The sequence below is a fragment of the Hypanus sabinus genome, chromosome 2 (assembly GCF_030144855.1).
Source record: "Hypanus sabinus isolate sHypSab1 chromosome 2, sHypSab1.hap1, whole genome shotgun sequence".
In the NCBI taxonomy this organism is placed as follows: domain Eukaryota; kingdom Metazoa; phylum Chordata; class Chondrichthyes; order Myliobatiformes; family Dasyatidae; genus Hypanus; species Hypanus sabinus.
This window is the reverse complement of record NC_082707.1, coordinates 161,057,203-161,085,160: the sequence shown is the minus strand read 5'-3', so window position 1 is coordinate 161,085,160 and position 27,958 is coordinate 161,057,203. Positions and strand designations below refer to the sequence as shown.

The following is a 27,958-nucleotide window of genomic DNA, read 5'->3' as shown; positions in this document are numbered from 1 at the left end:
TGTGCAGCAAGCTCTGTTGTAGTACTGGCTCAGTTTTTGTTTGTTGCACATTTGGAGGGAATGGGATTCTTGCAGCTTAGCAGAACGTCAGTCGACTAATGAAGGTAAACACTTGCTCCTGTTTATCCTGTGCAATATGCTGTTTACCACCACAGTTTCCTAGGCATTTCTATAATTTGCCCTAATGGAGCTTCAGTATTCTCGAAGTTGCTTATGTGGAACTTATATCAAATGCTTTGGGAAGGGCATAAAAATCACATTCATTTGGGACCAATCAAACCCTGGTGGAGCCCCATTTACAAATCTATGTGAGGTCTTTCTGATCAACCAAAAATATTGAGCTGGTCAGGCAGGAAACGTAGGATAAGAAACAAGGTTAGTGTTTCAGAGGGAAGGCCCTTTGTCAGAACTTCAGTCCCAAAATGTTAACTCTGTTTCATTTTCCACACTTACTGCCTGACCTGTTGTGTGTATCCAGCACTTCTGGGTTAATTCAGATTTCCTGCATCTGAAGTTATTTCTTGATATTTTTTTTCCAGAGTTTTTAAGGACTGCACAAGAATGCCAACTTAAGCCTCTTTGAGATCATGTTCTCATGGGCCATAGGAAGGACTTGCTGGAATTCACAAGAATGAAGGGGGATCTCACTGAAACTTATTGAATGGTGAAAGGGCTCAATAGAGTGGATGTGGAGAGGATGTTTCCTATGGTGGGAGAGTCAAAGACCAGAGGGGACAGCATCAGAATAGAGGGGCATCCTTTTAGAATGGAAGTGAGGAGGATTTCTTTAGGCAGAGGGTGGTAAATCTGTGGAATTTGTTGCCATAGACAGATGTGGAGGTCAAGTCATCGGGTGCATTTAAGGCTGAGGTTGATAGATTCTTGATTGGTCAGGGCATGATGGGATAAGGGGAGAAGGCAGAAGATTGGGACTGAGAGGGAACTGGATCAACCATGATGAAATGGCAGACATCAAGTAGACTCGATGTGTCAAATGGTTGAATTGTGTTCTTTATCTTATGGTATTATTTCCACACATTATTCCACCACCATTTTATCTGTTATTGGAGCAACTATCAGGAGGGAGTAGGTTGAAGGTGTGTGTGTGTGAGAGAGAAGGTTTAGAAGGGACTTGACAGGGAATACTTTCATAAAGAGGGTGTTTGGAGTCTGGAATGTACTGCCTGAAGCTGTAAAAGAAGGAGATACTTTCACAATATTTAACAAGTGTTTGATTCACCAAGCCATGAAAAGCTACTCCTAATGTGTGCAAACAACACAGACAGGATAGTCCAAAGGACTGTATTACTCTGACTCCCTGCCAGATCCAAATCTTAATGCACTTAGGTCATTTGTTCAATTGTTATTAGAAGCCTCACTGAAATGTTTTATTATCAGCAAACCTAAACAACTTTTAATCTTTAATTCCATATCATCACTGTAAATGTGAATAATAATCTTGAATAACTAATACAGCAAACCAGGTAATTGCAAAGGGTTCACAAACTTTTTCTTGCAGCTGTACCTTGTTATGATCTTGCACCCAATTGTTTACTTGCACTGCTCTTTCCCCAGATATCACACTTATTCAGCATTCTCTTGTTTTTTAACTTGTACTACCTCAATGCTCTGTGTAATGAATCCTTCTGTGTGAAGAGTACACAAAACCCTGATATATGTGACAACAACAAACCACTTCAAATTCCCGAGTTCATTGAAGCTGGACTGCACCTGGGTGTGAATCTGATTCAATAGCTGGCTTTTCATTTATGAGAGAGATGTTAAGTGCAAGGGACATGTCTTAGGAGGAAGCTTTCAATGGTCAAGATGTTAAAGATTCACACCAACTTTACTTGGTTCTTTGACCCGCTGAGTTCCTCCAGTATTCTATCTGTTGCTCCGGAGTTTTAGCATCTGCACTCCCTCCTTTGTCTCTGAATTGTATTTTTGGTTGTCTTCATTCTGCATTAATGCTTTCCATTTATAACTTATAAAATGGCTGCAAGTTTTTGCTTGCTTTACACAGAGGTAAGTAGGTGAACTTCCGTAGCTGATGAAAATATATAATTTTTAATGTTCATAGATATTAGGTCCAAGAATAGACTACATTCTGTTTTAGTATGATGAATCAACATATAAAACATGGTTTTATGCAGGCACAGAAAGATGTCATTAAACTTGACGCAGGGTCTGTAATGTGTAGTATAATGAAGTATCTTGACATTGGGGAGAGCAAAAACATTATCAAGGAGATGGTGAGCTGCAATTTCAACACTTAAGTAACGTGGCCGATTTGTTCCATATTGTAAAGTTTTATCAGTGGAAGTTGTTAAGTTTATTCAGTGTTTTTGTTATTTATTTTTCTTTGTGACTGCCAGATGGAATGTATTCCACACTATCAACACTAGTCAATTGCAATGAAGGCCAAAGAAGTGATGAGCGAGTGGAGTGAAAGTTTAAATTTAAAGCAGGGTAATGGAATTTTGAAACTAAATAGACCAAGGGATATCAGGAAAAGGTGAATGAGCTTGAGTCACAGAATACCCATTGGTTTCATTGAATAACAGAACAAGCGAGGAGCTGATTAACCTATTCATGTTCCTGGATTGTTTTTAACCATATCAGCCTCCCTGAGTGAAACTACTGATTTTAATGGTAATTAATATGAATTCTTCTACTTGTTCTTTGCCACTGTCTTACTCTCACTGGATCTCAAATAAATGCAATTCCTGTAATATTCTTGCAGTTACCAATGATATATTTTAAAGTATGTATAAGCAGATAATTCATCTTGCATTTTCAGACATCCTCATCTGAAACTGAAATCCTTTACATATGCTCCATTTGAAAAAAGTCCCAAAATGAAGTGACTGTGGACTGCTTAACAGTGACATTAATCTATGGAATGTCAGAAAAGGATGTTGGTAATGTGGGAGTAAATTGTTGAGTGAACTGAGTATGTGAATGGTGGGTTAGAACAATCAAGTTGGGACTAGATATAGAGATGAGGGGTTACTCTAATCTTCAATTTTGCACAGTACATATTTTAGTTTTAATTTGATCAGGATGTTAACTAAATAGCTGATTCAATCATTTGTTATGTTTCTGCTAGACCGATTAACTAAAAATTGCCTACAAAGTTGGACAGAACCATACAAGTAAAAAACCTTGTAAAAGACACCTGTGGTGGTGTTTTCTTCAATTTCTTCAAATTAACATGGCTGACCGACCACATCACCCTTCTATGCATCTCCTTTCTTCCCCAGCCGTTGCCAGGTTACATTTTTTATCTAACAGGAAGAACCATGATCATTGTTTTCAGATGTTGTCAAGAGGAAGCATATGGTTGAGAAATAAGGTGGGGCCAAACTCACCGACTCTTCAAACATCAGACTGCCAGAGTCTATCTTCAAGGCATCAACTGGCTTGTTACTGCCTGGGCTCATCTGCAGTGAAAGCTATTATCTATGCCTTTGTTATCTTGAATTAGCCTATTTCAGTACTCACTTTAGTTGAATTTCCATCTTCAGTCATCTTTAAGTGAAGTCCTTTTCACAGGTCGTCCAAGATAACATTACATAGCCCAACACCACCTTCATTTTAAAATTCTAATTCTTGATGCTAGAACTTCTTCTCAACCCTACCAATGGCTGAAATCTTTAATAATCCTCTAAAACCTCCATGTTCTTCTATATAATTTCTTGAATTTCAACTGCTGCTCTACCGGGTCCCAAGTTCCAGAATTCTGCAGCTCTCTCTCCCTCTCCTCTGCAATCCTGCCCCCTCCCAAAAAGATGATGACCTTTCATCAGAACTAAGGAAACTTAGAAAACAAGCATATTTTAAATTCAAGAGCAGAAGGGGGGTTAAAAGGAACAAAGGGAATGCCAGCTGATGAAGATGAAGAGAGGTTGTAATGCAAATAGTAGCGTTACTGAGCTGAATAGTCAAAATTTCTTCATTGCAGCTGCCTGGAGGGGGTGTAAATAGAGGCAGATGGACGAAGATAGAAAAGAAAAGCAGTCTGAGATACAAACAGTTCAGTTGTTGGAAATCTGTAATATGAGGATGCTGAAGTCACCCGACCAGATAGGGAGTTTCTCTGAGGCTTAATGGAGTTAATACTGGGAGCTGATGAGAGCTATTTATTTCTAATACAAAATGGAAAGGTTTAAAATCTGTTATATTTTTAAAAATATTTTGGGAATGAAGTTTGCCACTTGTATTGTTTCCATGGGGATGCTTAGAACATTAGAAATGTCAACATGGAGAATGAAGAAGTACACAAGAAATTAGGAATGGAATTTAGCTTAGTCAGAAAGGCTATGAATTTTGAATATGAGCAGATGAGGAATTCTTTCTTTTACATTACGAACTCGGGTTTTTTCCGTGTAATTTGCACTAAACGGTGTTTTGTTGTAAGTAATGAGGAGAAAATGCAGGAAGCCTGCCTGTGTAATATTGATTTTTTTATATTTCTAAAATCAGCATTTAAATATTTTAGAAGTGAAAAGGAGAAATCATTTAAAAGCTGAACTAAAGTAATACAATTTTGAATAACTTGCAGTCCAGGTTGTCCATATTCCCAGATAGTCATAGACTCATAAAGTACTACAGCACAGAAACAGGCCCTTCTAGTCTGCGCTGAACTGTTATTCTGCCTAGTCCCATCGACCCACACCTGGACCATAACCCTCTGTATCCCTCCCATCCATGTACTTAGCCAAACATGTCTTAACTGTTCCAATCAAACCTGCATCCACCACTTTTGCTGGCAGCGATTTCTGAATTCACATCCCTCTCACCACCCCCTGAGTGAAGAGGTTCCCTCTTGTTCTAGTCTCGCCCAACCGCAGTGGAAAACACCTGCTTATATTTACCCTGTCTTTTCCTTTCATAATTTTGTATACCTCTATCCAATCTTCATTCTTTTCAGCTCCAGGGAAAAAGTCCTAACCTATTTAACCTTTCCGTATAACGCAGGTCCTCAATATTCTGGTAAATTTTCTCTATATTCTTTCAATCTTATTAATATTTCCTGTAGAACAGGTGCACACAATACTCGAAATTTGGCCTCTGCAATGTCTTGCAAAACATCACATCAATTCCTGTACTTAGTATTCTGACTTAAGAAAGCCAATGTACCTAAAGCTCTTTTTATGACTCTTTCAATCTGTGACACCACTTTCAAGGAATTATGCATCTGTATTCCCCAAGCCCCCTGTTCTACCACACTGCCAGTTCCCTACTGTTCACTGTGTAAGTCCTGCCATGGTTTGTCCTTGCAACATGCAATACCTCACACTTGTCTGTATTAAATTCCATCTGCCATTATTCCAGCTGGTCCAGATCTCACTTCAAGCCTTCTTCGCTGTCCTCTGCACCTCCAATCTCGGTGTCATTTGCTGATCCAGTTATCAACATTATCATCCAGATCAATGATAAAGAAGGCAAACAACAGAAGAACCAGCACCGAACCCTGTAGCACATCACTAGTCACAGGCCTCCAATCAGAGAGGCAGCTATCTGCAACCGCTCCCACAACGTCAAGGTTGAATTCAACTTACAAAACATACTGAATACCAGCTGACTAAACTTTCTTGACCAGCCTCCCATGCAGGACTTTGTCAAAGGCCTTTCTAAAATAGACACACAGACAACATCCACTGATTTTCCTGGTAACAAGCTCAATAAAATATAAGATTGGTTAGGCATGATCTACCATGCACAAAGCCGCGTTGACTATTATCAATCAGGACCTATCTATCCAAATACTTATATCCTGTCCCTTAGAATAATTTATTCACTATTAATGTCAAGGTCACTGTCCTTTAATTTTCTGTCTCATTCTCAGAGACTTTCTTGAACAACGGAACATTAGCTGCCCTCCAGTCCTCTGGCACTTCACCCTTGACGAGTCATAGAGAAGTACAGCACAAAAACAGGCCCTTTGGCCCATCTAGTCCACACTGAAACTATGTAAGCTGACTACTACCATCGACCTGTACCTGGACATTAGCCCTCTATATCCCTACTATCCATTTACCTACCCAAACTTCTCTAAAGACATTGAAATCGAGCTCACATGCACCACTTGTGCTGGCAGCTCATTCCACACTCTCATGGCCCTCTGAATGAAGAAGCTTCCCTTCATGTTCCCCTTAAACATTCACTCTTAACCCATGGCCTCTGTTAGTAGTCCCATCCAACCTCAGTGGAAAAAGCCTACTTGCATTTACCCTATCTATACCCCTCATAATTTTGCACACATCTATCATATCTCCTACGTTCTAAAGAATACCCTCCTAACCTATTCAATCCTTCCTTATAACTCAGGTCCTCCATACCTGGCACCGTTCTTATAAAATTTCTGTACTCCTTTCAGCTTTGTTTACATCTTTCCTGTAGGTAGATGACCAAAACTGTACACAATACTCCAAATTGTGCCTCACCAATGTCTTTTACAACTTCACCATAACATCCCATTTCTTTACTCAACATGTTGATTTATGAAGGCCAAAGTGCCTGAAGCTTTCTTTACCACACTATCTATCCTTATTCAAGGATATTTTAAATACCTCTGCAAGAGCCACTGCAATCTTTCTGCTAGTGTCCCACAAGGTCCAAGGAGACACCTTGTCAGTTACAAGGTATTTATCAACACTAATTTGCCACAGAACAGCAAGCACCTCCTTTTCTGTAATCCGTTTATGGTCCATGACCTCACTACTATTTTGCCTCTGTTTGACAGACTTAGTGACCATCTCCCAAGTAGATACTTTTTTACTCTCCAGGCAAAAATAGAATCTGAAGCATTCTTCAATGGAAATCAAAGCTGGGAGAGAGATATCATGAGTGGCGGAAATTTTATCCATTTTACATTGTTTCTGAAAATAAAAAAAGCTGATCATAGTAGGTAAATTTAATAATTTCATTGTCACCTTGGAGAAGCAATCAAAAATGTCGCACTTTCAGGTTTTTCCTGATCTCTATCCAACTGTGTTGGAATAAACTAGAGACATCCTACTCAATTTTTGTTTTCCCAGAACTGACAAAGGTCTCCATTAAACGCTCCAAAAACTATTAGAATGTGATAAAGTTTAACCTGAGAGCTGAGCTGAAGATCTAAGCTAAGCGTGACTTGGATCCTGCTACAAAGATACACTGTTCTTACAAAATATCTTCTGGTTTTCCATTCCTCTGAATATGTATTGTGTTTTTCAAGAGTCTTGATTTATAACTTTTGTCACACTCGGCATCCATGTCAGCATTAAACTCTCTTAGGTTAGATGGAACCAAGTAGATCTACAGCAAGCAACTGTGCTTCTCTTGTTTCTGGAGTGCTGTGTTTTCTAATATTCCTCGCACCTGTTGTTCCTGCTGTTTCTTTCGCCTGAACACTTGTTGTATACTGAATAATTTTCCAAAAGGATTCCCCCATACCAATTGCAAAAGAGCTTTGGAAAATGGAGTAGAATATTTGCACTTCCTTTCCAGGCATTCTGCAGTTCTCCTGTAGAAGTAATTTGGAGAGAGAGGAGGCTCCTTGTGAAATTCATCCCTTAATCTGACTGGGTGAAGATGTGGTTTTCTTCTGTGCTTCTGAAGTAGCTCCTTGAATATGTACACCCACTTTGCCAGCATCTTCCACACACTGATTGTTAGCAGAGGTCATTTTAATGTGGGCATGTAATAGTAATAAATCCAGACTGAACAAAAACTTTTAGTATTTAACTTTTGAGCTAATCTAACTGACTGGATCATTTTTGTTTTGCATCTAGCTACCCCTTGTATATCTAATCAAATCACAGACTTTTTAAACTCTATTACTTAAAAATTTAAAATTAATGTCCTTGTGCTGTTCATTATTTGTATGATAGTAGATCAGCTGAGAATGTGGAAATGTCCGTCTCCTGATCTGATCTCCTGAGTGCACCTGTCCAAATACTAAAAAGAACCCTCAGATGTTACATAACCTCCTCTAGAATTTGCACTGGCTTCTGAACCTCCTGAGAACTTTAATAATTGCTTGATAAATATCTAATATCAGCATAGATTGATATACCCAAAGATAGAGTATTAGCAGTGAAGAGAGTAAGGTTCCATAGAGACAATTAACTCAAAGCTAGTCAAATGAAAATAATTTGCATGGGCCAGCAAAATGCAGCTGATTTGTGAATTGCATTCAACTGAGTCTGATTTTTTTTGCAGCAATTTTTGTAATATTTGTCTCTTTGGTGACTTTGAATAATACTACCATACCAAAATTGTGAGAGGCTCCATGCTTGGAGACCTTGTTTATTGGAAAACAATTTAATATTTAGAGTTATAGCCCTTAAGAAGACAGAATGAAATTAAACATTGTAGTCTACATTCAAACTAAGTGTATATAGTGAAGGTGATTACAACTGTGTCAAATTCTTCATAACATCGAACTGTCAGATAATTTAAGTCAATCAGAGTTGCAACTCATAATGTGAACAAAACTGACAGTGATTCATGTGTACTTGCAAGAACATTTTAAGTACACAAAGAATATGCTACTAGGAATACTATTGCCTGGAATGTAGCTAAACTTATTTTCTCAGGCTGTGTATTTAAATAATCAGATTTATTTTCACAACACATATTTTGAAATGATACTTCTATACATTTACAGAATGTAATTCATTATTATTTTTACTGCATCTAAAGAATTCTGTTTTGGAGTTCTGAATCTTCCAGGTAATCAGAGCGTCTAGGAACTGACAACATAACTCATATCACAATGAACTGATACCTGGTCATTTTGTACATTTTTATCAAATTGTTGGTTTCATTGGAATATGCAAAGCTGCCATTTGAAAGGTTGTCTAACATTTGAAGCCTATTCATATAAGCTGAGAAGGTAATTAGAACATTAGACAAGCAAAATTATCTGCGGGATTATAGCTAAACTCAGTTGCACAATTATTGAGTCTCACTCTGTGATATGGTCTGGATATTTCACTGGCTATTAATGCTACGTTCAACTTTATAACCTGCTTACAGAATGTATAACAGAAGTACTTTACTATTAGTGCTGTATCAATGTCTTAATTACCATTTACTTGTCAAAAACAAATGTTTATTATGTCCTCAGTGAATACAATTGATTAAGATCTTTATTTCACATAAAATAACATTGGACTGAAAATTTTGAATATATTTTTCATTTTCTCCTGAAGCACTGCTGGGTTGGAAATACTTTTAAATCAGATATAAACCAAATGGGCTGGAATTCTGCAACTGACCTGCTATTGGAGTAATGAGCTTACTTGTATTTGCTCACTGGGGAATTTTGAGTTAATCTGCAATGAGATGTTATTAAAAACATTTTGTGTATGTAAGTTGCATACAAATAACTCATTATGTTTACATGGCAGGATACAATGTGTTAATAGTTCAGAGGGCTGTATCAAATAAAAGCTTTCATCACTAAACTATGGAATTTACTGCTTGATGAATCTTTCAAATTATCCTTATGACCAGGTGATTCGCAAGTCACCATAAAAACCCCTTCTGGCTCATCGTAAAACACATGCCCCTCAGTGTTCCATAAAACAACACCTGCAGTAATGGGAAACCCATGGGGGAAAGCCTTAATTTTGAACAAGCTCATCAAAATTTGGTTCTCAACAGAGACAGGTTGTTATAAGGAAATCACTGCTTAATGGTTATTCTGATTCCTGCTTTCCCATTGGAATAGCAAAGCTGTGGCCTTAAAAGAACATGTTTAAAAACCAAATGCTATTTGCTGTGCTGCACTTTGGTGAAAAAAGCCTTTGAAGATCAGCTTGTCTAATTTTTCAAATTCCAGTACCAAAACGCGAGGCAGCTACCAAAGCACGTGTCCAGAGGGCAGGTATATTTCCCATTCCTGTTTAACTTGCTGGAGTTACTAGCCAATACACCATGTTAAAAGAAATGAAATAAAAATTCATGTGGGTAATATCCAAAAGTCTGCAAAATCTGCTAATTGCCAGCAAACTGATTATTTAGAAACATTAAGTCCCAAGATTGCTGAATTATTGGAGTTTTGATATATTACCGACAGATCAATTTCTTGTCACCTGTTAACCCGTCTCTTATTTTTCTGGTACATATAGTGGTGAATACGCAGGCAAGTGTAGTAACACCAGTTTTAATTTGGTCCCAAGCTAACTGGTGTTGATTGAGGCCAGGTGCACCTGGATCTTTGTGTTGAGGACTCCAGAATTTACTAGCAAGTTTTTCCTGCTGAATGCCAGGGAATGTCTATCTTGTATTATTTTCACAAAATCCAAAATGTTAATTCTGTGACTCACTACCTAGTCTTTCACCCATTTTTCAACTATGATTTCTACAATAGCTTCGTTCCCTGAAAGCTTAGGTTATCAAACTTGATGCAAAACCATATAGTTAGTTAAAGGATCCTACAACTACTAAAGAAACAAGTGTCTCTTACTGAAGGATGGCTGGCCTTGTTAAACAGATGAGATCTAAATTACCAAAATATTTAAATTACAAAACTTAGACTTTTAATAGATGGCCAGATTGTTTTCAATATTCAATTGACAATCAATATTCTATTATTTTTTTATTTATTCGTTTATGGGATGTAGGCATTGCCAGCTAAGTCAGCATTTATCCCTAGTTGCCCTTGAGAAGGTGGTGGTGAGCTGCCTTGAACCACTGCAGTCCCTGACGTGTAGGTACACCCACAGTGCTGTTAGGGAGGGAATTCCATGATTCTGACCCTGCGACAACAAAGGAACAGCGATATGTTTCCAAGTCAGAATGATGAGTGACTTGGAGGGGGATTTCCACGTGGTGGTGTTCCCAGATATCTGCTGTTCTCATCCTTCTAGATGGTAGTGGTTTTGGTCTGGAAGGTGCTGTCTCAGGAACTTTGGTGTGTTGTCACAGTGCATCTTGTAGATAGTACACACTGCTGCCACTGTTCATCGATGGTGGAGGGATTGGATGCTTGTGGCAGGGGTACCAATCAAGTGGGCTGCCTTGTACTGGATGGTGTCATACTAGTTTATTTATGTCTATAGTCCTGGCTACTTTGTCATTTCTTCAGTTGCCAAGGTCTAACATTCTGAAATTAGTTTCTAATCTTCCATCTTTTTACGCCCTTTGCTCTTTATTACTGTAAAATGATCACATCTCAGTTCCCTCGAGAGTAGCAATGCTGTTGGGGAGATAATTAATGAAGCTCTTGAAATGGTAACACAACAATCAACTTTAATAATTATCAACTCAGATTGGGAAAATCAAATTGGGATAATATATCTGAGGTAGCTTTGTGGAAAGGAGTACCATGGGACTAATTATGGAACAAACTATTTTAGATCTTCAGTTATTTAATTGGATGGGGTTAATTAGAAAGCTCATGATATTTGATCCTTTAGAGAAAACAGACCATAAAATTTGAAAGGGATAAATTAAGTTGAAAATTAACCTTTAATAAAATTGATTATCTAGATATGAAGAGTGAATTGGCTTTCGTGGATTGGGAAATTAGAGTGAAAGTTGGCTCATCAACAAATAATGGCAAACATTTAAAGATGAATGTCAAAAAATGCTGGGGGATCTCAGCAGGTCAGGAAACATGTATGAAAAGGAATGGCAGAGACCCTTCTTCAGGGCTGAGAAGGAAGGGGAAAAGATGCCAGAATAAAAATGGGGGGAGAGGAAGGAGGCTAGCTGGAAGGTGATAGGTGAAGTCAGGTGGTGGGAAAGGTCAAGGGCTGGAGAAGAAGGAAATCTAAAAGGAGAGCAGAGTAGACCATAGGAGAAAGGGAAGGAGGAGGGGACCCAGGGTTAAGTAATAGGTCACAATCTCAGTACATGTACATTTTATTGGGAAGATAAAAATTCCAATGGCAAAACGATTCAATCATGAGTAAACAGGATAAAAAGAGTTCAAGATGCAAATATCTGCATATTTGTTAAGAAGAGAGAATTCTTTTTGAGTGAATTCTAGAAATAACAAAAATGTTTGAAAAAGATTAAATGTGAAGTATAAAACTAAATTGACAAGAAATTATAAAATTTGTAAAAGGTTTCAGGGCTTGGAAGAGGAAAAATGCACGGCATTTGTAAAAGTAGGTCCATTGGAAGAAAAAGCATTGGAAATAATTATATTGCCTAAAACGATTTGGGAAAAAAATACAATAGATATAGCAGAAATAGGGAGCTGATTGTATAATGACATTGATGATCTTATAGTAACTAAATAGAAATTACTGTAGAGATTAAAAGGACTATAGACCAGTTAGTCTTGACTGTGAACCAGGGTTCTGAAAATAAACAGCAGTAGAGTAACAGCTACATTGATGACAATCTTCTAGTTTAACTTCTGGAGCAAAGCCAGTGGACTGGAAGATAAGAAATGTAACATTGCTGTTCAAAAAGCAGAGGAAGACAGAAATTGAGGAACTACGGGTTAGTCATGTTCAGATTCAGTTTGTTTATCGTGACCAGTGCTGTTCATCTGAGGATGTATTGGTGGCAGCCCATTAGTGCCACCCCACATTTTGGTACCAGCATAACCTGCACAGAATATTCAGCAGAACAGCATGAGCAGCAACAGCAAAAAAGCCCCATTCCCACCCACCCACCCACTCTCACAGGCAGGCCACTATACCTAAGGTAGGCCACCGCCAGCCCTTGGCCCCCAGACTCTTGGATTTGCAGACATCAGGCCTCAGACCTCCAGACAAGCCAACCCTGGGGCTTCAATTTTTGGGCCTTCAAAGTATCTCCTGACTTGCTGGGGTCTGGAATTCAACCAACAGCCTTGTCTTCCAAACATCTGGTTATCAACTCCAAGACTCTCCAATGATGGATTTAACCTTCGTGCCTTGACTTCTGGACTTGCAAGAACCCAAGCCTTACTCCCCCCCCCCAGTACAGTATGTGGGTGACCCGAACACTAGCAACCTGCCCCTGGCCTTGAACCCCCCCCCCCTTTCCCTGTCCCTAAAACCTAACTTGATCCCCTATGCTATCCCCAAAACCTTTACTATGAATCTGAAAAGCAGTGAAGTCAGACCAATAACATCAATAATCATCGCAGTTTGGTACCATCTTGGCCGGAAAACCTGACTCCAGTGTTGTCAGCATGATACTGCAATCCAGTGCTAAGGATATGATAACAGAAGATTTAAATGGCAGCAACCTGACATTATGAAGAAAAATTCTTACTGAACAAAACTATTATGATGCTATAATCTTCAGGCTGGATAAGGCACAAATTGTGGATGCAATATCTTTGGATTTTAAAAGACATTTGTTAACTTTATCATAAATGGGCTGCCACTCATGCTGCTGATGAGTTGGTACTATATTAAAAGGACGCAGGATGAGTTAAAGGCCAGTAAACAAGTAAAGATTAACTGTATTGTTCAGGTTGGCAGACTGTTAACCATTGACAATGAATAATAATGACATGAAAAATCAAAGTGTTAAATATTGAGTCTGCAATGGGTAATAAAACAAATTAAAATGGCTGCAGTGTTGAAGCTATCTCTATCTCCATCTGGAAAATATGGAGAATTCCCTGCATCAGTCTTATTCATGGCCCATCCTTTACCATTTTTTTTCCTGGCATATTGTTGCCATTTCCTGTTCCACCCAAACTGGAAAATCCCATCGCCTAATACCACTACAACAATACCTTTTATTTGGCGGCTAACTCCAGACTGGGTTCAAGGACAACAGTGATGTTATGCCTCCATTTACCTGACTGGCACGAAGAGGAGGAGTCAGATGGATTGTGCACCCAGCCCTGGAATGGAGAGGTCTGCAAGTCAAAGACCCATTGATCTTGGTTGATGATTCTGCTTGGACCCCTCTCCATTTCAGAGCTCATTGTTCTGAAGAATGACTGCTACCGGTTTTAACATGCTTTCAGATATTTGCATCTCCTCGGGTCCCCACCCTTCTACCACCGCAAGCTGCGATTAAACAGCTCATTGTCAAAGGACAACCAGTAGTAACTGATTTTGCTGGCTGTAGTAGAAGGTGTGCTGAGCAATGGACCTATGCTTCGGCTGGGGATTTGACGAGAAAACTGCTCGTTACTGAGCAGGAAATAACTAACAGGATAATATAGAACTAAAAATATTTGCACAATTAAGTTTCATTGTGAGAATTTTGAAATAATCAGATGTTCTGCATTTTTCTGATGCATGGAATAATTATCACTTTTTTAGACAGAGGTGTGGATGGCTGTATGTGTTGTGTCTCACTGCTTCTATTGTGTACAAAATAATACATTTGAGCACTGACTATGTTTGAAGGTGAATTTTTTCTCTGTAGTCTCAATGACATTGTCATATGTTGGTTACACAGATAATACTCCGAGATCATGAAGTATGTATACAAGACTGATAATATGTATTTCATTTCCAGGGAACTTGTATCCCAGTTTTTACAGAAGACAAATAAAGACCACATTTGCCTTAGTAACTATCTGTACAAATTCCCAAAGCAACTCCAAAATTTATCAAGCAGGCAGTCATTCTGCAGAGTATTGCCATTTATATATCCCTGTTTTGGTGACTTAATATCATTGTAGGAACTTCCTTTACTGGCAACATGACACAGTCATAAGAAATTTTCTTTACTTTTAAGTTTTGTACTTCTTGTAACTAACTATTTTGCAAACCTCAACCAAAAACCAACTGGATCAAAACTGGCCTGTTTTTGACAAATTCTTCTGGTGAACAACTATTCAATTCTATCAATCTAGCTGTCACTTATTCTGAAAGCTTTGGAATATAGCTTCCTACTGCAACAAACTTTTGCCTCAAATGTTAACCTCTGTTCCAAGTTAAATCCACACCTTTACTTTGTTCAAAGGAATCTAAGTTCCAGAATATAAAATGGCTAGTTTTGCAATACTGAAATTCTGATGGGTATTAGAATACAAAGGGTGATTGATAAGTTCATGGCCTACGGTAGAAGGAGTCAATTTTAGAAAACCTAGCGCATTTATTTTTCAACACAGTCTCCTTCTACATTTACACACTTAGTCCAGAGGTCATGGAGCATATGGATCTTGGACCTCCAGAAAATGTACACAGATGGTGATTGATAAGTTCGTGGCCCAATGTAGAAGGAGATGAGTTATACAGCTCTCGTTACATGAACACGCAGTTCAACTCTTTGAGTGAAAATGCAGAAAGTTTGAAGTTAATAACTCATTGGGGTGATTGATAAGTTTGTGGCCTAAGGTAGCAGGAGATGAGTTATTAACTTCAAACTTTCTGCGTAATCACTCAGAGTTGAATTGCACATGCATGTAATGAGAGCTGTATAACTCATCTCCTTCTAGCTTAGGCCACAAACTTAACAATCACTCATCTGTGGACACTTTCTGGAGGTCCAAGATCCATATGCTCCATGACCGCTGGACTAAGTGTGTAAATGTAGGAGGGGACCATGTTGAAAAATAAATGTGCTAGGTTTTCTAAAATTGACTCCTTCTACATTAGGCCATGAACTTATCAATTACACCTCGTATAACACATAAAAATTAGAGGCCCTTTGGCCCACAATGTTGTGCTGACCATGTAACCTACTCTAGAAACTACCTAACATTACCCTACCGCATAGCTCTCTATTTTTCTATGTTTCTTTGTTATCCCGCTGACAAGAAATCTTGAATTCCTTCATAAAGGAGTAACAGGAATTGAAGTGAGCTTAGTGCTCAGCTTCGGAGTACCCATTTAGCCTCCAGAGTGATTCAGCTTAACACAAAACATGGCAATACATCATATGTCTATTGCTGGGAGAGTTATTTAATCTACTAATATCTGCAGAAGTACTTGTGAATGTGGTATTTATCAGAATGCAGACTGTGTGCTGGTCTAGGAGAGAGGTATCTGGCTTTGGTGTCCTGTCCCAATGCCTAAGGGTGATGTTTTGGATCAAAAAATTACAAGAATGCTGTAACTCGCATCATTAAACTCACCAAAATATCAAAGTAATGACATGACTTGTTAAAGTACTCTGAAATACCTAGGGACCAGGAGGTCCTTGGGTGTGATTTGCAAAATGATAAAATGCAAATATTGGAAGTAATGAATAAAACTAGCAGATTGCAATCGCTTATTGCTAGAGGAATTTAATATAGAAATGGGAACATTACTCTGCAGTTACATTGATGTAGTTTTATTCACCTTGTGTAAGGAAGCATGTTTACATGTTGGGAAGGAAAGTTTACAAAAATAATACCTGGAATTAGGAAGTTGGTTAATGAGGCAAAATTGAACAAGCTAGGCTGGAATCTGTTGGAGTTTAGTAAACACATTTAAGATCCTGAAGGGTTTTCACTGTGCAAGCATGGAAAGGAATTGTGAGAATCTGAACCCTCTGAAAGTATGCAGTTACAGAGAGCTGTTTGAATCTTGGGTAGACAGCACTGCAGGCAGAGTTGAGGTTACAATCAAATCAGCAATGAGCTCATTAAGTAGTTTAGCTTGACCACCCAGCTTTTAACAGTTTAAGATTTGAATGCTTGTAAGGAAAGATGGTTGAGTCAATTGGTGCATCTAAGCACAGACGTGACTTGGCGAGATTCGAGAATCCAGTCCATGCACTGGGCCGGGGTCACCAAATTTAGGAGCCCTGGTCTGCTTACTTCCTGAATGTACTCATTCCATGGAAGATATGCTGCAAAGATGTGTGATCTTCCACAAGCAGGTCACTGTATCTCACTGAGTGGGCAATCCGTCACCAGTTTCCCCCCGAGAGCCCCAAATCAACGAATCTGATTCACACCATGATATCCAGAAATAGCCCAGAGCGCTGAACACAGAGAGCTCCTGTTGCAGATAACGTCCTGGCTGTACAACTGTAAATGTGTACTCAGATGTATCTACTCCCTTTCGCCAATCTGTTACTGAACAGTTACAATAGTGACATTTACTCAGCAAAGTGAAAAATTGACCCAGTATGTCCTGTTCACAACAAAAGCACAAATCCAACCTGGCTAATTATGGCCCAGTCTCTCTGCTCTTATAGAATGTGTATTTAACAGCAAGATCACATTGTGCTTAATGTTCAGTAATCTGTGCACTGCAGCCAGCCAGCCCCAGATCTCATGAAAGCGTACATTCAAAGGGAAGAATTTCAAATGTGAGGGTAGAGGGACAGTTTGTGACTTTGGGAGATTTCAGACTGAGTGTGGTGTCAAGAAGCCTTTGTAAAATTGGACAAGGGGAGAGCCCGCCATTGATTTAAGTCATTAGTTTGAGGACGCTACAGTAGCATAGCGGTTAGCACAATGCTGCTATAGCTCAGCAGCAGAGGTAGGAGTTCAATTCCAGCACTGTCTGTAAGGACCTCACATTCTCCCAGTGTGCTGTGGTTTTGTCCCACAGTCCATAGACATACCGGTTCATAGATTAACTGGTCATTGTCCTGTGATTAGGCTAGGGTTAAATAGATGCGTTGCAGGGTGGCGAGGTTCAAAGCACTGGAAGGGCCTGTTCTGCACTGTATCTCAATCAATAAAAATTAAAAAGGAAGAGAACATCCCAAATCGAAGCAGTATGTGAGTGCCTTTTACAGAAGATCTTGAGTGATCTTTTACTTCAGTCATGTACTCTAGCACAAACCCCATGCAGTGTTGTTCCATTAACGTCCAAATATTTATCAACTGGTAAGCTTTAACTATATTAATGACCAGCACCCCACAGCACTCTTGACTGAAAGAATTCTAATTCTAGCTGAAAAATAAATATTCCCATCTCCATTCTGAATGGCTGATCCTTTATTCTGAGACTGTGACCCCCTGGATCTTGATGATGCCATCAGGGAAATTATCATACCTGGATCTACCTCATACAAGTCAAGTCACTTTTTATTGTCATTTTGACTATAAACTGCTGGTACAGTACACAGTAAAAATGAAACGAATGTTCCTCCAGGACCATGGTGCTACATGAAACAACACAAAAACTACATTGGACAATGTGAGACAACTCAAGGCTACACTAGACTACGTAAAACAACACAAAAATTACACTAGACTACAGACCTACACAGGACTACATAAAGTGCACAGTAATTAATTAATTAATTAATAATAAACAAGACAGGCACAGTAGAGGACAAATTTCAATATAATAATAAATGATGTAGATGTCAGTCTAGACTCTGGGTATTGAGGAGTCTGATAGCTTGGGGGGAAGAAACTGTTGCATGGTCTGGTCGTGAGAGCCCGAATGCTACGGAGCCTTTTCCTAGATGGCAGGAGGGAGAAGAGTTTGTGTGAGGGGTGCGCAAGGTCCTGCACAATGCTGTTAGCTTTGCGGGTGCAGCGTGTGGTGTAAATGTCTGTAATGGCAGGAAGAGAGACCCTGATGATCTTCTCAGCTGACCTCACTATCCGCTGCAGAGTCTTGCGATCCGAGACGGTGAAAATCCTGAACCAGGCAGTGGTGCAGCTGCTCAGGATGCTCTCGATACATCCTCTGTAGAATGTGATGAGGAATACTTGGCCTTAAATGGAATTTTGCATGTTTCAATACTAGGGAGCATGCTCCTAGTCTGCTTAATATCTCCTCATAAGACAATTGCAGCATTCAAAGAATCTAGCTGGTGTACCTTTTATTGTACTTGTTCGAACAAATATAATTTTCTTCAGACCGGAGGCTGGATCTGGGAACAATGTCATGAGGTATCATTAGGGGCTTGTATAATGCCAGTAAGATGGCTCTACTTTTATACTCGGATCCTATTGTAATCAAGGCCAATATACTGCTGGCCTTTCTAATTACTTGCTGTGCTTAGAAAAGCAAGGATGTAATGTTGAGGCTTTATAAGGCACTGGTGAGGCCTCACTTGGAGTATTGTAAATAGTTCTGGACCCCTTACCTAATGTGCTGACATTGGAGAGGTTTGTGAAAATTGTTCCAGGATTGAAAGACCCTCTCATATGAGAAGTGTTTGATAGCTCTGGGTGTGTATTCACTGGAATTCAGAAGAACGAGGGGGGGAGCTCATTGAAACCTATTGAATGTGAACGGCCTCAGTAGAATGGATGTGGTGAGGATGTTTCCTGTGATGAGGGAGTCTAATACCAGAGGACATAGCCTCAGAATAGAGGGGTGTCCATTTAGAATAGAGATGAGGAATTATTTTAGCCAGAGAGTGGTGAAACTAGAATTCATTGTCACATGTGGCTGTGGGGGCAAGTCATTGGGTATATTTAAGACAGAGGTTGATAGATTCTTGATTGGTCAGGGCATGAGGGGATAATGGGGAGAAGCAGGAGACTGGGGCTGAGAGGGAAATGGATCAGCCATGATGAAATGGCAGAGCAGACTCAATGGGTCAAGTGGTCTAATTCTGCTCCTATATCTTATGGTCTTACATACTTTCATTTGTATCATACAAGACACTGAGGTCTCTCTGAACACCAATACACTTCAGTCTCTCAACAATAAAAAATATGGCACTTTTCTAATATTTCTACCGAAGTTTATGACCTCACATATTCCATCTGCCTGGAACTTACCATACAGGATATGCATAGACTTACTGAATCTTTAACCCACACAGTTACAAGCTCATCTCCAGGTTGCCATTATCTCTAGTGTTAGTTATTTGCAACTAATTATTCATTGTAATGTTTCCAGATATTTATTAGTCTGAAATAAAAAGTGTTGGGATCAGATGTTTTACTAAAATGTACTAATGGCATAACTAATTTACAAATGGTGATGCAAAGGGGTAGAATTCTAGTCTTGATCTGATCCAGAGTAATGAGTAACTCTGGCTATATCCAAGTAATAGTCTTAGAACACTACACTACAGAAACAGGTCCTTCAGCCCATCTAGTCTGTGCTGACCCAGAACAAAACACCCATACCCATAAGACATAGGCCATTCAGCTCATTGAGTCCGCTCTGCCATTCCATTATGGCTGATCCCAGATCCCATTCAACCCCTGCACACCTGCCTTCTCACCATATCCTTTAACGTCCTGGCCAATCAGAAAGCAATCAACTTCCACCTTAAATATGCCCACAGACTTGGCCTCCACCACAGTCTGTGGCAGAGCATTCCATAGATTCACTACTCTTTGGCTAAAAACAAAATTCCTCCTAAAAGGTCTCCCCTCAATTTTGAGGCTGTGCCCTCTAGTTCTGGATACCCCCATCACAGGAAAAATCCTCTCCATATCCACCCTATATTGGTCCTTTCAACTTTCATTTTTTGAAATTCCAGTGAGTACAGGCCCAAAGCTGTAAAATGCCCCTCATATGTTAACCCCCTCATTTCCAGAATCATCCATGTGAACTCTCTCCACTGACAACAAGCCTTTCTGCGATATAGGGCCCAAAACTGTTGTCAATAGTCCAAGTGTGGCCGAGTAGTGTCTTATAAAGCCTCAGTATTATCTCCTTGCTTTTAGATTCTATTCCCCTTGAAATAAATGTCAACATTGCATTTGCCTTCCTTACCACGGACTCAACCTGTGAATTAACCATCTGGGAGTCTTGCACGAGGACTCCCAAGTCCCTCTGCACCTCTGATGTTTGAACCTTCTCCCCATTTAGATAATAGTCCATACTATTGTTCCTTTTACCAAAATGCATTATCATACATTTCCCAACACTGTTCCAATTGCCACTTTTTTGCCCATTCTTCCAATTTGTCCAAGTCCTGCTGCAATTGCATTGCTTCCTCAGCACTACCTACCCCTCCACCTATCTTCATATCATCCGCAAACTTTCTCACAAAGACTTCAATTCCATTATCTAAATCATTGACAAACAATGTGAAGAATAGCTGTTCCAATACTGACTCCTCTGAGGAACACCGCTAGTCACTGACAGCCAACCAGAAAAGTCCTCTTTCATTCTCGCTTGCTGCCTCCTGCCTGTCAGCCATTCCTCTATCTATGTCAGTATTTTCCCTGTAATGACATAACACCATACTCCATGTATTGTACCTACCCAAAATTCTCTTAAACATTAAAAGCAACTCCGCGTCCACCATTTTCACTAGTAGTTCTTTCCACACTCTCACCACCCTCTGCATGAAGTAGTTCCGGCTTGTTCCCCTTAATAATTTTACCTTTCACCCTCAATCCATGACCCTGAGTTGTAGTCTCACTCAACCTCAGTGGAAAAAGCCTGCTTGAATTTATCCTATCTATATCCCACATTTTTGTATACCTTATGAAATCTCTCCTCAAATCTTCAGTGTTCTAGAGAATAAAGTCCTAATCTATTCAACCTTTCCCTATAACTCGGGTCAAGTCCTGGCAACATCCTTATGAAGTTCTTTGTCTTTTAATCTTATTTGCATCGTTCCTATACGTAGGTGGACAAAACTGAACACAATACTCCAAATAGGCCTCATCAACGATTTCAACATAACATCCCATCTCCTGTTTCAATGCATTGACTTTTGGCCAATGTGCCAAAAGCTTTCATTTTGCCTTTATCTACCTGTGTATTCCCAGATCCCTCTGCCGTATTGTACTCCTCAGTGCCTTGCTGCTCACCGTTAAGACCTGCATTTGTTGGTCCTCCCACCTCACATTTGTCTGCATTAAATTCCTTCTGCCATTTTCCCAGATGTTCCAGATCCTGCTGCAAGCTTTGATAGTCTTCCTTGGTGTCCACTACATCCCCCAATCTTGGTGTCATCCGCACACTTGCTGATGCAGTTCACCACATTATTTTTCAAATCAATGTTGTAGAAGACAAATAACAATGGACCCAGCACCAATCCCTGTGGCACACCACTAGTCACAGGCCTCCAGTCAGAGAGACAACCATCTGAACCACACTCCGGCTTCTCATGTGAAGCCAATGTCTAATCCTATATATAACCTCATCGTGAATGCAAGCAACAGAAACTTCTTGACCAACTTCCCCTGTGTGACCTTGACAAAGGCTTTGCTAAAGTCCACGTAGACAATGTCCACTGCCTTTCCTTCCTGGTAACCTCAGAAAACTCTAAGATTCGCTAGACTTGCTTATCATACACAAAGACATGTTGACTATTCCTAAACAGTCCTTGACTATCCAAATCCTTATATATCCAGTAGCTTAGAACACTTTCTCATAACCTTCCCACTAATATCAGGCTGGCCAGCCTATAATTTCATGGCCTCTTATTGGAGCCTTTCTTGAACAACAGAACATCAGCTATCCTTCAGTCCACTGGCACCTTTTCCTGTGGCCAAGGATATTTTAAATATCTTTGCCAGAGCCCCTGAAATTTCTGCACTAGTCTCCTACAGTGTCCAAGGGTCCTGGAGAGTTATCCAACCTAATTTGCCTCAAAGCAGCAAACGCCTCCTCTGTAATCTGTATAGGGTCCATGACCTCACTGCTGCTTTGCCTTATGTCTGTAGACTCTGTCCACAGACATTATATTTACTCTCTCCCGAGTAAATATAGATGCAAAAAATCCATTTGAAATCTCCCACATCCCTTTCAGCTCCACACATGGGTTAGCACTCTGATCTTCCAGACGACCAATAATGTCCTTTGGAGTCCTTTTGCTTTTAACATATCTGTAGAATCTCTTGGGATTCTCCTTCACCTTGTCTGCTATGGCAACTCATGCCAACTTTTAGCCCACCTGTTTTCCTTAAGTGTTCTCTTACATTTCTTATACTCGATAATTACCTCACTTTTTCCTGCCTGCATATACCTACTATGCACCTCTTTCCTTTTCTTAACCAGGGCCTCAATATCTCCTTGAATCTGTTATCCTTGCTTCTTATTCTGGCAGGAACGTACAGAATTAGAATCAAGTTTATTATCACCGGTATGTGTCATGAAATTTGTTAACTTAGCAGCAGCAGTTCAATGCAATACATGGTATAGAAGAAAAAATTATAGTGTATCAGTTACAGTATATGTATATTGGAGATTAAAAATTGCAAAAAAAACACAAATAATATATATTGAAAAAAGTGAGGTAGTGTTCATAGGTTCAATGTCCATTCAGGAATCAGATGGCAGAGGGGAAGAAGCTGTTCCTGAATCGTTCAGTGTGTGCCTTCAGGCTTCTGTACCTCCTACCTGATGGTAACAGTGAGAAAAGGGCATGCCCTGGGTGAAAGGTGCAGTTCCTGTACTCTCAAAATTTCACTTTTGAAAGCCTCCCACTTTGCCTGAAAACAGCCTGTCCCAGTCCACACTTGCCCGATCCTATATGATACTGTGGCGACCCATTTCCTGGCACATCCAAACCGACTCACAATTTGATAGCCTACGGGGGTTTGCGAGCACAGAGCTTTGGAGCCTCTGCACCATGGGGGGCAGGTTGAGGGAGGCTTAAAAGTGAGGCTGAAGATTTCGAATAAAGTTTTTTCTTTCGACTGCAGTTACTGACTCCGTGTCGTAATTTTAGCGCTGCGTGTAGCACACCGCTACAATACTATCTAAGTTGGCCTTTCCCCAATTTAGAATCTTACCCCGAGGTCCAGCCCTCTCCTTTTCCATTCTTGCCTTGAAACTAATGGCATTGTGATCACTAGATGCAAATTGTTCCCTATACAAAGTTCTGATACCAGCCCTGTCTCACTCCCTATTAGGAGCCCTAGTATTACATTCTCTCTAGTTATGTACTAATAAAAGAAACTTTCCTGAACACATTTGACAAACTTCCCCATCCATCCCTCTTACATTATGGGAGTCCCAGGTGGTAATGTGGAAAGTTAAAGTCACTTACTATCACAACCTTGTACTACTTGCTTCTCAAAATCCCACGGACTGTCGGGTGGCCTATATTATAATCCCATTTATGTTGCCATACCCTTCTTATTCAACACATACAAAATGCTGGAGGAACTCAGCAGGTCAGGCAGCATCGAGGGAGAAGAGTACAGTCGATGCTTCGGGCCTAGACCCTTGAGCAGGACCGGAGAAAATAAGATGAGGAGTAGAGTTAAAAGGTGGGAGGAGGGGAGGGAGAAACACAAAGTGATAGGTGAAACCAGGAGTGGGGAGGGGTGAAGTAAAGAGCTGGGAAGTTGATTGGTGAAAGGGATACAAGGCTGGTGAAGCAGGAATCTAATAGGAGAGGACAGAAGGCCATGGAAGAAAGAAAGGGGGGAGGGAGCACCAGAGGGAGGTGATGGGCAGGCAAAGATATAAGATGAGAGAGGGAAAAGGAGGTGAAGAATGGTGAAGGAGAAGGGGGAGGGACATTATCAGAAGTTCGAGAAATCATCGTTCATACCAACAGGTTGGAAGCTACCCAGATCAATGGGGAGGGATGAATGGACAAGGGAGTCACATAGGGAGCAATCCCTGTGGAAAGCAGAATGGGGGGGAGGGGGATGTGCTTGGTTTTGGGATCCCATTGGAGATGGCAGAAGTTACTGTGCTGGACACGGAAGCTGGTCAGGATGAGAGGAATCCTGTCCCTGGTAGGATGGCGAGAGGATGGTGTAAGAGCAGACATGCATGAAATGGAAGAGATGCCGTTGAGGGCAGTGTTAATGGTGGAGGAAGGGAAGCCCCTTTCTTTGAGGGAGGAGATCATCTCCCACTTTCTGCTTTTTGCAGAGATTGCTCCCTATATGACTCCCTTGTTCATTCATCCCTCCCCACTGATCTCCTTCCTGGCACTTACCCTCGCAAGCAGAACAATTGCTACATCTGCCCCTACACCACCTCCCTCACTACGATTCAGAGCCCCAAACAGTCCTTCCAGGTGAGGGGACACTTCACCCGTGAGTCTGTTGGGATCATATACTTTGTCTGGTGCTCCTGTAAATCGATGAGACCCAACATAGATTGGGAGACCGCTTTGCCGAGCATCTACGCTCCATTTGCCAGAACAAGTGGGATCTTCCAGTGGCCACCCATTTTAATTCCACTTCCCATTTCCATTCTGATATGTCTATCCATGGCCTCCTCCACTGTCATGATGAGGCCACATTCAAGTTGGAAGAACAACACCTTGTATTCCGGTTGGGTAGCCTCCAACCTGATGCTATGAACATCGATTTCTCAAACTTCTAGTAATGACACCCAACCTCTCCTTAACCATTCCCCATCCCCTTTTCCCTCTCTCACCTTATCTCCTTGCCCACCCATCGCCTCCCTCTGGTCTTCCTCCCCACTTTTCTTTCTTCCTTGCCTTTTGTTTTTTCCTATTAGATTCCCACTTCTCCTGCCCTGCAGCTCTTTCACCAATCAACTTCTCAGCTCTTTACTTCTCCCCTCCTGGTTTAACCTATCACCTTGTGTTTCTCCCTTCCCCCACCCCCCACACCTTTTAAATCTACTCCTCATCTTTTTCTCTCCCGTCCTGCTGAAGTGTCTTGGTCCAAAATGTTGACTGTACTCCCTTCCATAGATACTGCCTGGCCTGCTGAGTTCCTCCAGCATTTTGTGTGTCTTGCTTTGGATTTCCAGCATTGCAGTTTTCTCTTGTTTTTGATTGGAATACCTTTCTTATTCCTCATTTGTACCCATAAATATTTACTAGATGAGTTATTCAGTATGTCCTGAATGAGCACTGACGTGACATTTTCCTGGTCTAGTAATGCCACTCCTCCCTCTTTAATCCCTCCTGGAACCCTGTTCTTATCCACAGAACCTCATTTCTGTTCCCCTAACCAACAAAGGCCCTATCTCTACAACTTGCCTCTTCTTCCACCTTCCCTTCTGAGCCACAGAACCAAACTCAATGCCAAAGACCTCTGCTAGGTCATCTCCCCACCTAACATAATCCAAAGTGTTGAGGGGAATGGCAACAGGAGTACTTGGCACTGGCTACCAATCCCCTTTTCCCCCTCTTGATGGTTACTCAGTTACCTGTGTTCTGCTCCCTGTATCTCTTGCATATAAACCACTCAGCCTCCTGAATTATCTGGAGTTCAGTCTAGCTCCATCTCCTTAACACAATCTGTTAGAAGCTGCACCTGGATGTAGTCGTGAGGGACACTGGAGGTCTCCCTGCCAAAGCCTAAACTCCTCACTCTAACACTGGCCCAATCCCACAATAGCCAGTCCACTTAATCCTAACTACCTTTTATTGGCCTCTTCCAAGTACCTAGTTATGCACAATCCAATATCTCCTTGGAACTGTGGTGCGCAAGATGCGCTGACTACCCTCTCTTCCATAATCCAATGTTTTGGGAAATGTAGCACACAAAATCTCTCAGACAGTTAAGGAATGATGCCAGATGCATGGTAGGTAATGGAAATTGAACTGAAAGAGTGAATGACCATATTTTAAAATGAATCTTAAAGAATTGGAACTTTTAAGATTCAGTTTGAAGTATGTTCACACTCTCTTTCAGACACTAATCTTATTGAGTCTTTTTATATTTTCCTATTTAGACCAGAACAAAATTCACCACCATATTTGGAGAGGATGGTATCAGTAATGTGAGACTCTAATCACTTAATGTTGGCCATGAAGCAAAACTCAGAAATGGATAAAGTAGTGTGTTTAATACCTGTAATTCATCTCCGATTCAGTCGTTTTTCAGATCTGCATTATAAATTTGCATTTGATCAACTGATTTTATATTTAAAATTTATCTAGCTGTGCTTTACCCAGCTTGCATTTCGGTCATCTATATATAATCTGAAGTGCATTTGTCATTAATTGCTGAAAATATTGGATTTAACAGCATCTTACTTTATAAAATCATTGCTTGGCAATTATTCACCTGCAAGTCAACTCGGATCATAAAAGAATTTTGACAGGGTTGCAGATTGAGTACAAAACAAGCAGAACAGTGCTAGGAAGGAGCCTGTCATGAAGCTTTCAATATTACACAAGTCAGCAGGAAATCCTTTTGCTTTGCACTTTAGAAGATTATGCAGAGACTTTTTTTTTAAAAATGTCAGAGGCAAAGCCAAAGCTAATTATATTCCATTTACCCACCATGTGCTACCATAGATAATTGCCAGCAACAACTAATACAGCTGGAAACTTTGTCACTTGCAGCTTGAAAAACCTTGCTTCTAGAGTGTGTGCTGGAGTTAATGAACTGTTTTGCTGCTGACTCAGCTGCAATTGGCATTGATGGACCGAGAAGCTCTGGAACACAATCTAATATACGTGGAAGAATAGAAAATGCTATGCCAGTAATTTTCTTAAATTGTCCATTGTGTCAATTTAGAACACAGCAGCATGCAGCTCATTTCAGATGACAAGCTAAGATAGTAAGGCCATTTGGCCCATCAACTGTGTGCTAGCTCTCAGATTTCCATCAGTCCCATCCCCTTTCATTCCTATCTGATTCACTCTCATCAATCCCCAGATCCTTTTCCCACCAGCCTAAACACGGAGCAATTTACAGTGGCTAATTAACCCGTCAACAAGCACACGTTTGGAAATTGGAGACCCTGAAGAAGCCTAGGTGATCACAGGGAGGACATGCAACCCCCTCACAGACAGCATGGGGCTCAAAATAGATTCCAAGTCACCCAACCTCTGCACTGGTAACATAACTACTCTGCCGGTCTACCGACCAGCATGCCATTGGAGGTGGGCTTTCTGATGATCTTCTCCAGCACTCTGCATTTTGCTGCTTGGGTCTTTACCTCCTCATGCTTTCCATCTCCACTTTTTCCATTATTCTCAATGTCAGCATTTCTCCTCCCCACCCCAGCTCTCTCTCTCTCCTGCCTCTCAACGCCTGTGTCCCACTCCCTTGCTTCACAACATCTCTGTCTCTCTCCTCCCCACCTCTCATTGCCTTCCAGGTCCTTTTCCTTGCCTCTCAATGCTCCTGTGTCTCCCTCCTCCTCTGCCTCTCTCTGGCTAATATGTCCCATTTGTCATTGTTTTTCTCCCTTACTACATAGGCTGTTCATCGAAGTGTGCCTGAGGCAGCGCTCAGAGTAATCCCATCTATTTCATGCAATGCGCACAAAATACTGGAGGAACGCAACAGGCCAGGCAGCACCCATGGAAAAGAGTAAACAGCCAACTTTTT

The 27,958-nt window shown here is 40.6% G+C and overlaps 1 protein-coding gene across 2 annotated transcripts in view; it reads left to right on the top strand.

The window, feature by feature from the left end:
- LOC132385816 (guanine nucleotide-binding protein G(I)/G(S)/G(O) subunit gamma-2) overlaps positions 1–27,958 on the top strand; it is a 51,919-nt gene that overhangs the window by 11,517 nt on the left and 12,444 nt on the right. The window contains exon 1 of one of the 2 annotated variants that reach the window (XM_059958051.1): positions 4–104. The exons of the other annotated variant lie outside the window; for it this stretch is intronic. The gene's annotated coding sequence lies outside the window, so the exon portion shown is untranslated. Of the gene's footprint in view, positions 1–3; positions 105–27,958 lie in introns of those variants that run through there. 2 annotated transcript variants of the gene reach the window in all.